The sequence below is a fragment of the Myotis lucifugus genome, unplaced genomic scaffold (genome assembly GCF_000147115.1).
Source record: "Myotis lucifugus unplaced genomic scaffold, Myoluc2.0 scaffold_43, whole genome shotgun sequence".
NCBI classification, from domain to species: Eukaryota; Metazoa; Chordata; class Mammalia; order Chiroptera; family Vespertilionidae; genus Myotis; species Myotis lucifugus.
Genome location: NW_005871091.1, coordinates 3,670,293 through 3,683,016, shown reverse-complemented (window position 1 = coordinate 3,683,016; position 12,724 = coordinate 3,670,293). Strand labels below are relative to the sequence as shown.

The 12,724-nt window shown below is 51.3% G+C and overlaps 1 long non-coding RNA gene across 1 annotated transcript in view; it reads left to right on the top strand.

Moving 5' to 3' along the window:
- Positions 1–12,163, top strand: part of LOC111825860 — a 14,117-nt gene extending 1,954 nt beyond the window's left edge. The window contains exons 2-3 of the long non-coding RNA XR_002829064.1: positions 5,193–5,387; positions 12,031–12,163. This is a non-coding gene — a long non-coding RNA (uncharacterized LOC111825860). The remainder of the gene's footprint in view (positions 1–5,192; positions 5,388–12,030) is intronic.
- Positions 12,164–12,724: the final 561 nt, after the last annotated feature.

Here is a 12,724-nt window from a genome sequence, read left to right as displayed (position 1 = left end):
GATCGGCCCTGCTCTGTGGGTGATAGAGGGTGGTGCCCCAACCCCCCTCCACGGGCCTTGCTCTGTGTGTGACAGGGTAGAGCCATAACCTCCCCATTGGCCCTGCCCTGAGTGTGACAGGGTGCAGCGCCCCAACCCCCTGATCCGCCCTGCTCTGTGTGTGACAGGGGGCGGTGCCCCAACTCCCCTATCAGCCCTACTCTGTGAGTGACAGGGGGGAGCTCCTCAACCCCCTGATGGGCCCTGCTCTGTGAGTGACAGGGGGCAGCGCCCCAACCCCGATTGGCCCTGCTCTGTGCATGACAGGGGGCAGCGCCCAACCCCCTGATTGGCCCTGCTCTGTGCGTGACAGGGGGTGCCGCTGCAACCTCCCCATCGACCCTGCCTTGAGTGTGACAAGGGGCGGTGCCCCAACCCCCCAATTGGCCCTACCCTGAGCGTGACTGAGGGTGGCATCACAACCTCCCGATCCGCCCTGCTCTGTGCATGATGGGGCGGCGCTCCAATTCCCCAATCGGCCCTGCTCTGAGCCTGACCAGGGGCTGCACTTAGGGATTGGGCCTGCCCTCTGCCACCCACAAGCAGGCCTAAGCCAGCAGGTCGTTATCTCCCGAGGGGTCCCAGACTGCGAGAGGGCACAGGCCAGGCTGGGGGACCCCCCTCCCCCCCCGCCCCCCGAGTGCACAAATTTTTGTGCACTGGGCCTCTAGTCATTAATATAAAAGTTGCATTTAAGAATTATTTTATTGACTTTATAAAAAAGCAAAACAGAAGAGCATCATCTTAAGTCTCCTGCTGGTCACTGCTCAGTTGAAGTTGATAAGAATGTAGGTGTTCCCAGACTGAATGGGTTAGGAGGGGGAAGGTGGCCATGAAGGACCGCTCGAGTCTGACTCCAAATGACATCATATTCAGCTATAGTTGTAGTCCTAGTCACAAAGGATGATGGATTTTCACAGAAGCAGGTGGGGCTAACCACAGCCCAGAACCTGGCTACAGGACTCAGTCGACATCTCAAGCTATGAGAGGACTTTTTCTGAGGAGCCATAGTGAGGTTTTCAGCTTCATTCCTCTTATAATTGAGTCAAGCTGAGCAGGGCGAGTGCTTGATAATCAGACCCACCCTCAGGAGCCTGCTCCAAGGGCATTGTATGGACTTGGAGGCCTCTGGTCCCAAGCTGGGTACTTCTTCTGGATTTTTAACTTTCATTTCTGCCATGAGTTAGCCAGCAGTCTCCAGAAAAACAAGACCAGTAGTATCTATCTATCTATCTACCCATCTATCTATTGATATTGGTGTGTCAATATATATAGGAGTGTGTGTGTGTGTGTGTGTGTGTGTGTGTGTTGCCTAATGGGCCTGATATTTATAGGGCAGGCTAGAAACTCAGTCGAGGCCAGCCAGTGTGGCTCAGTAATTGAGCGTCAACCTATGAACCAGGAGATCACGGCTTGATTCCCGGTCAGGGCACATGCCCTGGTTGTGGGCTCAATCCTCAGTGTGGAGCATGCAGGAGGCAGCTGATCAGTGATTCTCTGTTATCATTGATGTTTCTATCTCTCTATCCCTCTCCCTTCCTCTCTGAAATCAATTATATATATATATATATATATATATATATATATATATAAAAATAAATATACTAATAAATATACTAATAAATATATATATACTAATAAAAGAGAAACATGCAAATTGGTGTCACTCTGCTATGCCCACCAGCCAATCAGAGTGACTATGCAAATTAACCAAACAAAGATGGCAGTTAATTTGCATATGCAGGCCCAGAGCGAAGACTGAAGACTGAAGACTGAAGAGGCTTGGCTTCTCCGCTGCAGCTGGACCAAAGGCCTGGGTCCTGGGTGCCGAAGGAAAACCGGTGCCAGCAGCCAGGGGAAGGAAGGCCTATTGCACGAATCTTCATGCAACAGGCTTCTAATATATATATATATATATGGAGAGAGAGAGAGAGAAACTCAGTCGAGTTGATGCTGCAGTCTCAGTCAGAATTTCTTTTTCCCTAGGAAACCTTCATTTTTGCTCAGAAGGCCTTCAACTGGCTAGAAGAGGTGCCCACATTATCAAGGGCAGTCTTATTCACTTCAGCTCAACTGATTGTGGGTATTAGTCACACCTATAAATATCTTCACAGCCACACCTAGATTAGTGATTGATTAAATAACTGGGCACTACAGCCTAGCATGTTGGCACAGAAAACTAACCATCACACTGTGCTTCTGCCATTTTTCAAAACCTATGGTTCCCCTGGACTTGGGGCAAGTTAGCTACAGAAGAGTCATACATCAGAGGACATTCCTGCTGCAGAACCAGGACCAAGAGCACCCGCCTCTCAGGGACCAGCAGGCTCAGGCTCCTGAGAAGGCGTTCTGCTCAGTCCCATGGTTCTGGGTGTTGCCCTGTGCACATGTTCAACTCCCACAGGTAGGACCCTCTTCAGACCCCCAGAGGGACCGCATCCCTCCCCTCAGGGGGAACCTACAAAGGCTCCCATTTCCTGTGGGATAAAACTCAAACTCAGCTTGATATGCATGGTCTCCTGGTCTCCATGACATGGAGATGGCATACATACTTCTCCCTCTTCTTTTTTTTTTTTTATCCTACTGGAGGGTATGTTTTTACTGATTTGTAGAAAGAGGGGAAGGAAGAGGGAGAGAGAAACATCAATGTGAGAGAGAAGCATCAATTGGTTGCCTCCCATATGGGCCCCACCTGGGGATCAAACTTGAAACTTAGGTATGTACCCTGACCAGGAATTGAACCCTTGGCCATTTGGAGTGCAGGACAATGCTCCCACCAACGGAGCCACATCGGCCAGGGCTTATGCTCCTCTTTCCATCTATGCTCTCATCATCCTCACCTTATATGCAACTGCCCAACTACACACAGAACAAAGTTCTCCCTTCCCTGAACACACCAAGCTGGTTCTAACATCCATATCCCCATCATACTACTGCCCTTGTCTTCCCTCTCTCATCCTTCTACTCAGTAAAACCTATCTTTTAAGAGCCAGCTCACATATCACTTCCTCATTAAATCCTTCCTGAAGGAAGATTATTTTTTCCTTAACTTGCTCCTACAGCAGGTTTCATGGATTTCAGCGAAGGCCCTTATAGTCTGCACTGAATTAGGTTTTCTTTGTCCATTGACTTCTGCCCTTGATGGGGAGCTCACTGAGGGGAGAGGCCGAGCCTTGCTTCCAGTTGTGTCCCCATCCCTCATTCCAGAGCCTGGTGCAGATGACACACGCAGGGTGCTAGCTAAGGAATAAATGAGTAAGTGAATCAGTTCTCTTGTTTGTTTACACCACAAAGTCTTGTAGTATGTCTCCTCTGAAGCAGGCACAGCAGTGAGGAAAGAGGTATGGCTCCATTTCTGAAGGAGGTGACAGTCTAAGCGGGTGAGCAGACACAAAGTTCGCAGGCACATCCAAGTCCTGGTGGGTGTGTCGCTGCTGAGTGAGCCCCTGCCCTGGCTCTTCCTCGGCCACACTCACGTGGAAGCATGTATGGGTGTAGGGTTGTCATTCAGAGCCATCACAGGGAGGGCAGCTGCCCTAGAGTCTTCAAAACTCATAGCCCTGGGGCTGAGAGCAAGGAAACTTTGTGATTGCAAGCCACCAAGATGTGACAGGTTGTTTGTTACTGGGGCATCTCCCAGTCCTTCCTGACTAATACCCAACCCCTGGTGCAAATCTGAAAGACAGGAAAAGGCTCCTGCCTGCCATATGGGCTTGTGTTCTGGGAAAACAAGCCCTGTTTTTGAGATTCCCAGGTGACCTTCTGTTTCTTTTTTCTTTAAAATATATTTTTTATTGATTTTTTTACAGAGAGGAAGGGAGAGGGATAGAGAGTTAGAAACATCAATGAGAGAGAAACATTGATCAGCTGCCTCCTGCACACTCCCTACTGGGGACGTGCCCGCAACCAAGGTACATGCCCTTGACCGGAATCGAACCCAGGACCCTTGAGTCTGCAGGCCAACGTCCTATCCACTGAGCAAACCGGCTAGGGCTGACCTTCTGTTTCTTAATATGACAGCCAGAATCTAGGAGTTGGGGATTCTGTCCGTTTTTGCCCAAGAGAGGGCCCACTGGGTATGCCACTTCTGGTGTCCCTGCACACTTTTACCTGCATAGGGATGTAAGACCTGCCCAAGGTCTGTGTGAAAGTCTCTGACCTTGGCCAGGAGTCAAGGCATGCTCTGTCCATGGGAGGGATGCTCAGGAGGCCTCGTGTAGTCTGGTCTGACTGTTCCCAGGACTTAAGGCCTGTGTATAGAAGAGGCTGTGATCAAGACATCAAGGTCAACACCCCTGAGTGGTGGCGACGGGCCATCTTGCTTTGAGCTGGCATGTTGGTGTAAATGGCTCACTCTCCATTTCTCTCCAACTGTGGAAACCTGGCCCCACTGGAGTGTGTGTGTGTGTGTGTGTGTGTGTGTGTTCCCTTTAAACAATTCTCTGAGACTCATCTCATCGTTCTGTTTCACAAAATGGAAACTGGGGTGCAAGAGAGGCTAACCAACTCAAACCAATGGGATGGGCTATTTCGTTGAACAGCTAGAATTCAAAAAGAGCTCTTTTAGATTTTAAAACGTTGGTTCCCTCCACTACATGGTTGTTGGAGTGCATTTCAACAAACACGTCTTGAGGTCCTCTCTGTGTCAGGCATCGAGGGAGCCCAGGCACGAAGAGGAACGAAGCTTGCTCACTGCCTTCGATGAGCCCACACGTTGTTGGGGACCCAGGCACACACGTGGGGGATTACAGCAGGGAGGGATATGTGTCACGTGCACAGAGCACTGTGGAGGGGTGGGCAGAGGTGGCTTCCTGGCGGAAGGGCCGTGGGGCTGAGGGGAAATTTTCCGACAGCTACTGAGGGGAGGGGAGGGGAAGGGAGGGGAGGGGAGGGGAGGGCAGGGGAGGGGAGGGGAGGGGAGGGGAGGCAACTAGGCAGGGACTCCAGCGTGTGCAAAGGCCCCAGGGTGTGAGACTGCAGGGCTGGGACTGGATGAGGAACCAAGAACTCATCTGGTGTGATGGCCAGCAGCAGGGAATTTAAAATTTGCAAGCGACCTGTAGTTCTTTGAGTTTTGTGGGGGCCTCAAATAATTGAGATAATTACAACACGTCTTCCTTTGGCTCCACATCAAAGTCACCCTGTCTCAGCAGCTCCCGAGGTTGCTGAGGACGCTGGCTCAGTGCCACCTACCACCACCCAGCTGGCCGGGCGGCAGGCTGTGTGCGGCCTCTGATGGCAGCGCCCTGAGGTACTAAGTGCATTCCAGCGAGGGCAGCTCGAAGGAGCCCGAAAGCCTCCCATCGGGCCCTCCACGGGAAGAAGCAACAGCCGTTTTAAAGGGGAAGGTAATTGGCTTTCTTTGGCGAGATGTCTATGTGTTACCTGCTGCGCTCGTCACTTTAAATATTATCTCCCTTTATTCTCTTGGTCACCCCAAGTGGAGGATCTGGTCTTTCTCAGTTTTAGGAGAAACTTGGCCTCACAGGTTGTAGGTGGCTTGTCCCTCATGCAGTCTTGCATCTGTCAGTTTCAATTAGATCCAAACCTGAGAGCAATCATCTATAAAATGGGCATAGTTACTATACCTTCCATTTCATGAGGAACCGGAACCCATTCCCGAGCCCATTGCGGGGCCTCGGTTTTCCCTGACCACTTCTCCCGGAGGCCTGGCTGGTGCAGCAATTCTAGCAGCCTCTTCGCTTGGCCAGGGCACGTGCTACCTTTGTGGCCTCTTCCTGGCTAAGGAAGTGGGGTGACAGAAATGGTAACTCCTTCCTATTTTTAATCCTGGCCTTTGACCCACAAAAGTCACACTTTGGACCAGGCTTCCCCGGAATAAAGGGAGGAGGGACATAAAGAATTCAAATGGGGAAGTAGTTCAAGAATGAGAGTGTTGAGGAGCAGGGCAGAGGTCCCAGGGCGCCTGGCTGGAGGGGGATGGAAGGGGATAGAGGGGGGTGGAGGGAGATGGAGGAGGCTGGAGGAGGATGGATGGTGCAGGAGCAGGAGGAGCCAGGGCGGCCATGCAGGGCCAGTGCGCATGGGGTGGATGTGGCCGCCCCCACAAGGGTGTGCAGAGCGGAGGAAGGGGCAGGAGGCCAGGATTGGAGCCCCGGGATCAGGAAGTCAGCGAGGAGCGGTGGCCGGTGGTGTGTGGTTCTGCTTTCAGAAGCACAGCAGTGGTTTGGCTGCAACATTCAAAGACCTGAAAATATGGAAGCAGGCTTCGGGGAAGAGGAGCACCGAGAGAGGCAGTAGCGAATGGGGAAGTGCTGAGCCGAGGGCTCCAGCGGCCGCTCTCCGGAGCCTGACAGTCTACGGGAAGAGGACTGCCAGTTCTGCACTGCCCGGTGCCTGTAGGTCACCCGCTGGTTCTCGCTGCCTTTTGCCCAATGTCTTCACTCCAGACTCGCCTGCATCGGCTGCCTATACTTTGCAAATGTTAAGGGGCCCTGTAGGAAAAGTTGCTGTTACGCATAGTGGTTATGGATTCCTCCAGCATGACTTATCGAGACCCCATCTGCACCAAGTCCTGGAACTCAGAGATGAACTAAAACTCACTGTCTGATGAAATCACAGGATGTAGCGTGACCGGCAGTATACAGAGGCACATGCACAGCACTTTGGAGCCCAGAGAAGGAAAAGGCTGAGCGGGCCTGGGAGAGTCAAGGTCATCTTGATGGGTTTGCAAAGATGGGCATGTGAACTCGACTGAGGGGAAAGCAAGGGGCAGGCTGGGCAAAAGGGCCGTGAAAGGAGAGGGAGATGTGGGCACGATCAGGGAACAGCGGGGAACGGGCAAAGGAGAAACCAGGAAGGTAACCCAGAGGCATGGGAGCCAGGCTTGGGAACTGGATTTTATTCCACAGGCATTGGGAACTGCGGACAGCTTTTATGCAAAAAGTAAATGGGGGTCTTAGTATGTACGACATGAATTTATAATAATCGTAAGAACTAATTATATTACAAATGATGATGGTGACCCTAGTAACAAATTTACCCATCGCATGTCAAAGGCGATGGGGTGTCACCCCCACAGTTGCATTGCATGTGACTCCATCTCAGTGGCCTGAGGAGAGATTCTCTGCTGGCCTTGGGGAAGCGAACTGCCATCCGGAGAGGCCACATGGCAGGGCCTGTGGGGGCTCCCAGGGCCTGTGCTGGCCCCCAGCTGGTCAGCCATTGAAAGCTGGGCCCTCTGCCATTTACCTGCAGCAATGAATTTGGCCGCCACCCGAATGAGCTTGGAAACACAGCTTCTCCATCCGATCTTCCAGATGAGCACAGCCCAGCAGGCACCTGACTGCAGCCGGTGAGACCCTGAGCGGAGCTAAGTCATGCCGGGACGCCTGGCCCCTGGAAGCTGTGAGAGAAAGGCGTGTGTTTGTTTAAAGCTGCTGGTTTTGTGGCAGGGATGGGGAACCTTTCTTCTGCCAAGGGCCATTTGGATATTTATAACATCATTCGTGAGCCATACAAAATCTCAGCTTAAAAATTGGCCTGCTCTATTTGGTCAAACATTTCATTAACTCGCCCCTAATGCCTTGGCAGAGCCAGACCAAATGATTTCGAGGGCCTATACGGCCCGCGGGCAGGACGTTCCCCAACCCTGTGTTAGAGGAATAGATAACTGATACAGGTTCCTCTCACAAGTAAGCAGCACAGGAACCTGCTGGGAGAATGTAGTTAATGTCAAGGACTGTGGAGCCACAGGTATGTCTGTTTACAGCTGATAGCACCTGCAGCTGCCCACAGAGTGGAATTTGAGAAACAGTGTTGTCCCACCACATGCCCTAGCCCTAAACGCTTTCCATTGCGTGTTGCCCATCGAAATCTTTCAGAGTCTCAGAGGTGGGGCAGGTGAGCAAAGAGCAAAGCTCAGTCAGATGAGCCTGATATCAAATCATGGTGCCACTATGCAATGTCACCGATGTGTACCTTTCTGAGACTCCTCTGTGATAACGCATAGATATACTGAGAGGAGCAAAAGAGATAATGTCCGTGAGTCTCGTTACAGTCGTTTAGCAGATGACTGTAACAGCAGGCCTGCATAAAAATGCTGCCTGCTTGGTCACCTTTTGCTCAGAACCTGCTTTTGGAGCACCTACTGTGTGGCTGGGCACACGGCTGTCACCTACTGTTTGCCCCTCTCTGGTGGTCACCCATGCACCTCCTATTAGTACTTGCTCCGCCAGAGGTGGCATTGTGTTAAGAAAGACACAGTGTTCTGTGTTGATCTGTGTGGAACCGAGTCACCGTCTGCACTGCCTTCCTTCTGTGTCCCATGCGCACTGTTCACTCGAGGGGAAAGCTGCTATTTGAGTGGGAGGAGACCCCAGGAGACACTGGTGGGGAGGAGACCTGACGCAGGAGGGGAAGGAATCAGTATCCAGCCAGATGCCATCCTGGGAGCCTGGAGTTCTGTCCCGTTGGGAACCTGGGGGACAGTATGGACCATGACTGGGGTGATCCCCACCAAGCAGCGAGGAAGCCGGGTGACTGATCCACAGCACCCCACTGTCACTGTCGGTGGGCTCCAGGGGCATTAACTCATCGCCCCTCTGTCTTCCCTTGCACGTGGGCCAAGTGAACCCTAGTGCCTTGGTGTGCAGAGGTGAATGCTGTGAGCACAGGGGCAAAGCTCCCATCGGGACAACTCTAGGGGTCATACTTTGCTCTCAGGGGGTGAGAACAAATGCCTGGCAGGTGGTTGGCGCTTGACAAGTATTAGTTTTCTTTGTTAAAAAAATCGACATTTTCCCAAAGAAAGGTTTATGGGAAACTTAGAAAATGAGGTCTCAGGAGCACAGGCAATGTTGCTAAGGAACTGGTAAGAACCAAGAATGCAGATGTTGCCCTGGGCCTCTGTGAGTTCCTATGTCCTCAGCCCAATACTTGCTCGCTCCAGGCCTCAGTTTCCCCATAAATTGAGGACCAGCCTGGAGCTCCGCAGGCTGGTCCTGCTCACACATTCTGTCCCTGTGGGTGTGAGCGTCACACTGGCCCTTTGGGAGGTAGACACCCTCCCCAAGGCCCAGTGTGGAGGGAGGGATGCAGGCGTTGGGGGCAGACAGGTGTGAGCCCAGCTCTGCCACATCTGAGCAGGTGACCTTAGGAAAGTACACTTTCCTCTGTCTCGATCTCCACACCTGTAAAAGGGAAGTAATAATATTTATCTCCTCCGTGGTTCTTTGCAATATCACCTAAGACAACAAATACAGTCAATTGTCACTGTTTGCAGTCGTTGTCTTCTATAAAGCCACCAAAAACAATCAGCGAACACTAAGCCCCTGCTCCCAGGGGGAATACGGGGTTAGATACTGTGAGCCTCTCATCGCCGTGTGTTCATGAACCGCTCCATGCATGACTTTGTTGTCTGTGTGTTTCTACTTAGAGACCCCTTACTTAATATGTGTTGCTCATTCGTTAATATTCATGAACTCAGGCCAACGGCACTACACCTCGTACCTGAACAAAGCTTATCTAACACACGCATTTTCTCTGCAAGGACATCACAGCCTTCTTGTGCATAGGAATGCTGGACTGCATTTTAGCACTAGTTCGGGGGCCCTCCTAACAGCAAAATTGTCAACAGAAAGCCCCCAAATGTGAAAAACATGGCATAGACAGGCCATAAGATGGAGCTTTGTTTGTAGCTTGAGAGCTGGAACCAGGAGGCAGAGCGCGGCCTTGTCCCACCCCAGTGGAGAACGTGTGTGTCTAGGGACTCACATTTCCTTGCTTCTCTGTGCAAGTCTGTGAATGACAGTGAAAGAGAGAGAGAGAGAGAGAGAGAGAGAGAGAGAGAGAGAGAGAGAAAGCCACAGTGTTGATTTCAGCGAGTAGGTGAATTTGCAGATACAGAATCCAGGGATAATGAGGATTGAGTGTACTTCACATTAGGCTTGGCACACAGTAGGTACTCAGTTAAAAAATGGCAGCTTATTATAGTGTCATCAGGAATGGCGTCGAGTGTAGGAATCCGAACACTAGCCCAGAGGGAGATCTGTGAGTGAAGCCCCTCAGACCAATGTCCCCTGAGCCCCCTTTCCCATCTCTCTGCCAGGTCTCCAGGACTCCCAGAGTTCTCACGCTAACACTGGGGCCTCCCTGGGAGTCAGCAGATGAACATTACCAGGCTATACCTGGGTCCCCTCATTTGATGTGGAGGCTGCTGGCTCTCTGTGTACCAGGGACAAGCCCTGCTTGGCCGAGGCCAACCCAGCTTGGCCCGGAGACTTGTACGCCGTTGCTGGTGAGCGCAGGCCTGTATCCTGCCATTGTTCTGGGAACGGCCGCGGTGGGCTGGACGAGCGGCAGACAGGGAGTCTGCTTCCAACTGCTGGATCCCAGAGGGGACTAAGCTGACCTGCTTTCCACCACACCACCCCCTTCCTGCTCTCCACCGGCTCTCCCTCCCGCCAGGCGGCCAGAGAAGCCCAGCAGGTCCTTAACCTTGGTTTCTGCTCTTTCCCAGGGGGAGCAGGAAAAGAAAGGGAACTCCCATTTCTCCAGCCTTCCTCTGTGCCGAGCCCAGTGCTGGCCACTTTCCACCACTGCCTCATGGAATCCACCCTCTGCCGTGTCCAATGACACTGGGTTACAGATGAGGAAACTGAGGCTCAGAGTGGTCCCCTGAGTGGTCCAACCTGGATGTTTGGCAGCATTAACTTGGATACCATGCAGGACTCTGTCAGAGACTTTTCAAACATCATGAAGAGAGTTGCATATAGGGCTCTCTAACAATCCTTAAGATAAAATAATAAGAATAACAATAACAACAGCGATAATGGTGGCCACAATGCAACCTCTAACTGCGTGCTAAGTAAAGGGCACGTTCCTCCGTGCTTTACATAATCTTATTCCACTTTATTATCTCAATGATATTTTGAGATATGGATGATCATTATACCCATTTTAGAGATGGGGCAACTGAGGTCGGAGATGTGCACTGACTTGCCTGAGGTTGCAGAGGTCAGAACTTAGAAAACAGGGAGCAGAGACTGGAATCCAGGCTGTCTGACTCCAGAGCCCTCCCTCTTACCTGCTGTGGCCCCGGGGCTAATGTGCTGCCTGCTGCTCTCTCATTCTCAACTCCCCTCCTGCCAACTGGGCCACTCCTCCATCTCACTGAGTGCAACGGGCAGCAGAGGTCACCTGGAGCTAGGGCACCTCTGGGGGAAGAGTGCAAAGCCTTCCAAGCTTGGATGCTGGGAGTGAGAGACGCTGGGCTCCCTGTCACTGCCTCCTCGTCATCCTCATTGCCTCTCTGTCTTCCCCATTCTCATTGTCATCTTGGCTACAGGGCTCAGGGGACTCCTGCCCACCCTGACCTTCTGGTCTACCTTTTCCATCCTAGCGCTTCCTTTAGGCTCATGACTTCTCTCCTACAAGGCCCTTTTCCACAGAGAAGGGAGCTACCATTAATTTTTACTTATTTATTTTAAAATATTTTTAAGTTTTTATTGATTTAGAGGAAAAGAGAGAGATGGAGAGAGAGGTGAGAAGGAAACATGGATCAGCTGCCTGCTGCACACCCGCTACCAGGGATTGAGCCTGAAATCCAGGCACGTGCCCTGATCAGGAATCAAACCGGCAACTGTGTATGGGTACGCCGCCTAACCAACTGAGCCACCTGGCCAGGGCTGGGAGCTACCATTTACTGAGCTCCTACTGTATGCGGGTGCTGTGTTAAGTCTACCTGCCCCATGATGAGTGTTATTAACACCCTTTACAGCAGAGGTCACCCAGGAAAGGCCAAGTCACTTCCCCAAGGTAACAGCGGGTGACTCCCGTGGAGCTGGAATCAGAGACGCGGGGGGAAAAGTTATGGAGGGATCTTTAGTTCTTAAAGAAGATCATCTGGTTCCCTTTCCCTCTCCTTCTTTGTCTACCACCTCGTTCACCAGTCAGTTATTGAGACGGTTTTCTGGGAGGGACTCTAAATTTGCAGCTTTCATCTGATGGCCCCAATGTTTTCAATGGTAGTGATGAGCTCTTCACACTCCGGAGGTGCCCAGCTGGCATGAACTTGGGGCTCACACGTGAATCTCCATCATCTCTCTCTGAAAGGCCTACACAGACGTGCCCGGAATGCCACCATCTCCTCTCCTGCCCCGATCCCGTGTCTGTGAAGGTAACAGTTGAACTGTGGGAGGCAAAGGGACAGGAGGTGCTGAGCTCCAGGCCCACCGTTTTCCGTGACTCCAAAATCAGCCCCATGTGTAGGGCACATTCTTTGCCCATCGTGAGGGTGACATGTGGGCTGAAAGACTGGGATGGGGACATAGAGGGAGGCTAAGGCTAAAACGTACAACTCCTTTTTTTTTTTTTTCCTGGAAGATGTGAAATAAAACATGTTATCTGAGCCTCCCCAGGGCGTTAAGATATGCACATCCACTCCTTTCCTCATTATCCAGGCTCACATGTTCATTTTCAAGCAATGATCAGTTTGGAGGAATTTCAACTTCCTGCATTTCAACTAAACAAACTTCATCTTAACTGGACACCCACCCAAGATAAAAGTATGCATTTGTTCTAACTTAATAATCATCATTAAAGGAAGCCTATAGTCAGAAATTAATCTTTCCAGTTATTTATTTATTTATTTTTTTGTAAAGACAGATCTAACGTTTCTGTTATAGCTTTGTGGTTCTCTTCTTCTTAGCTGGGGATAATATGT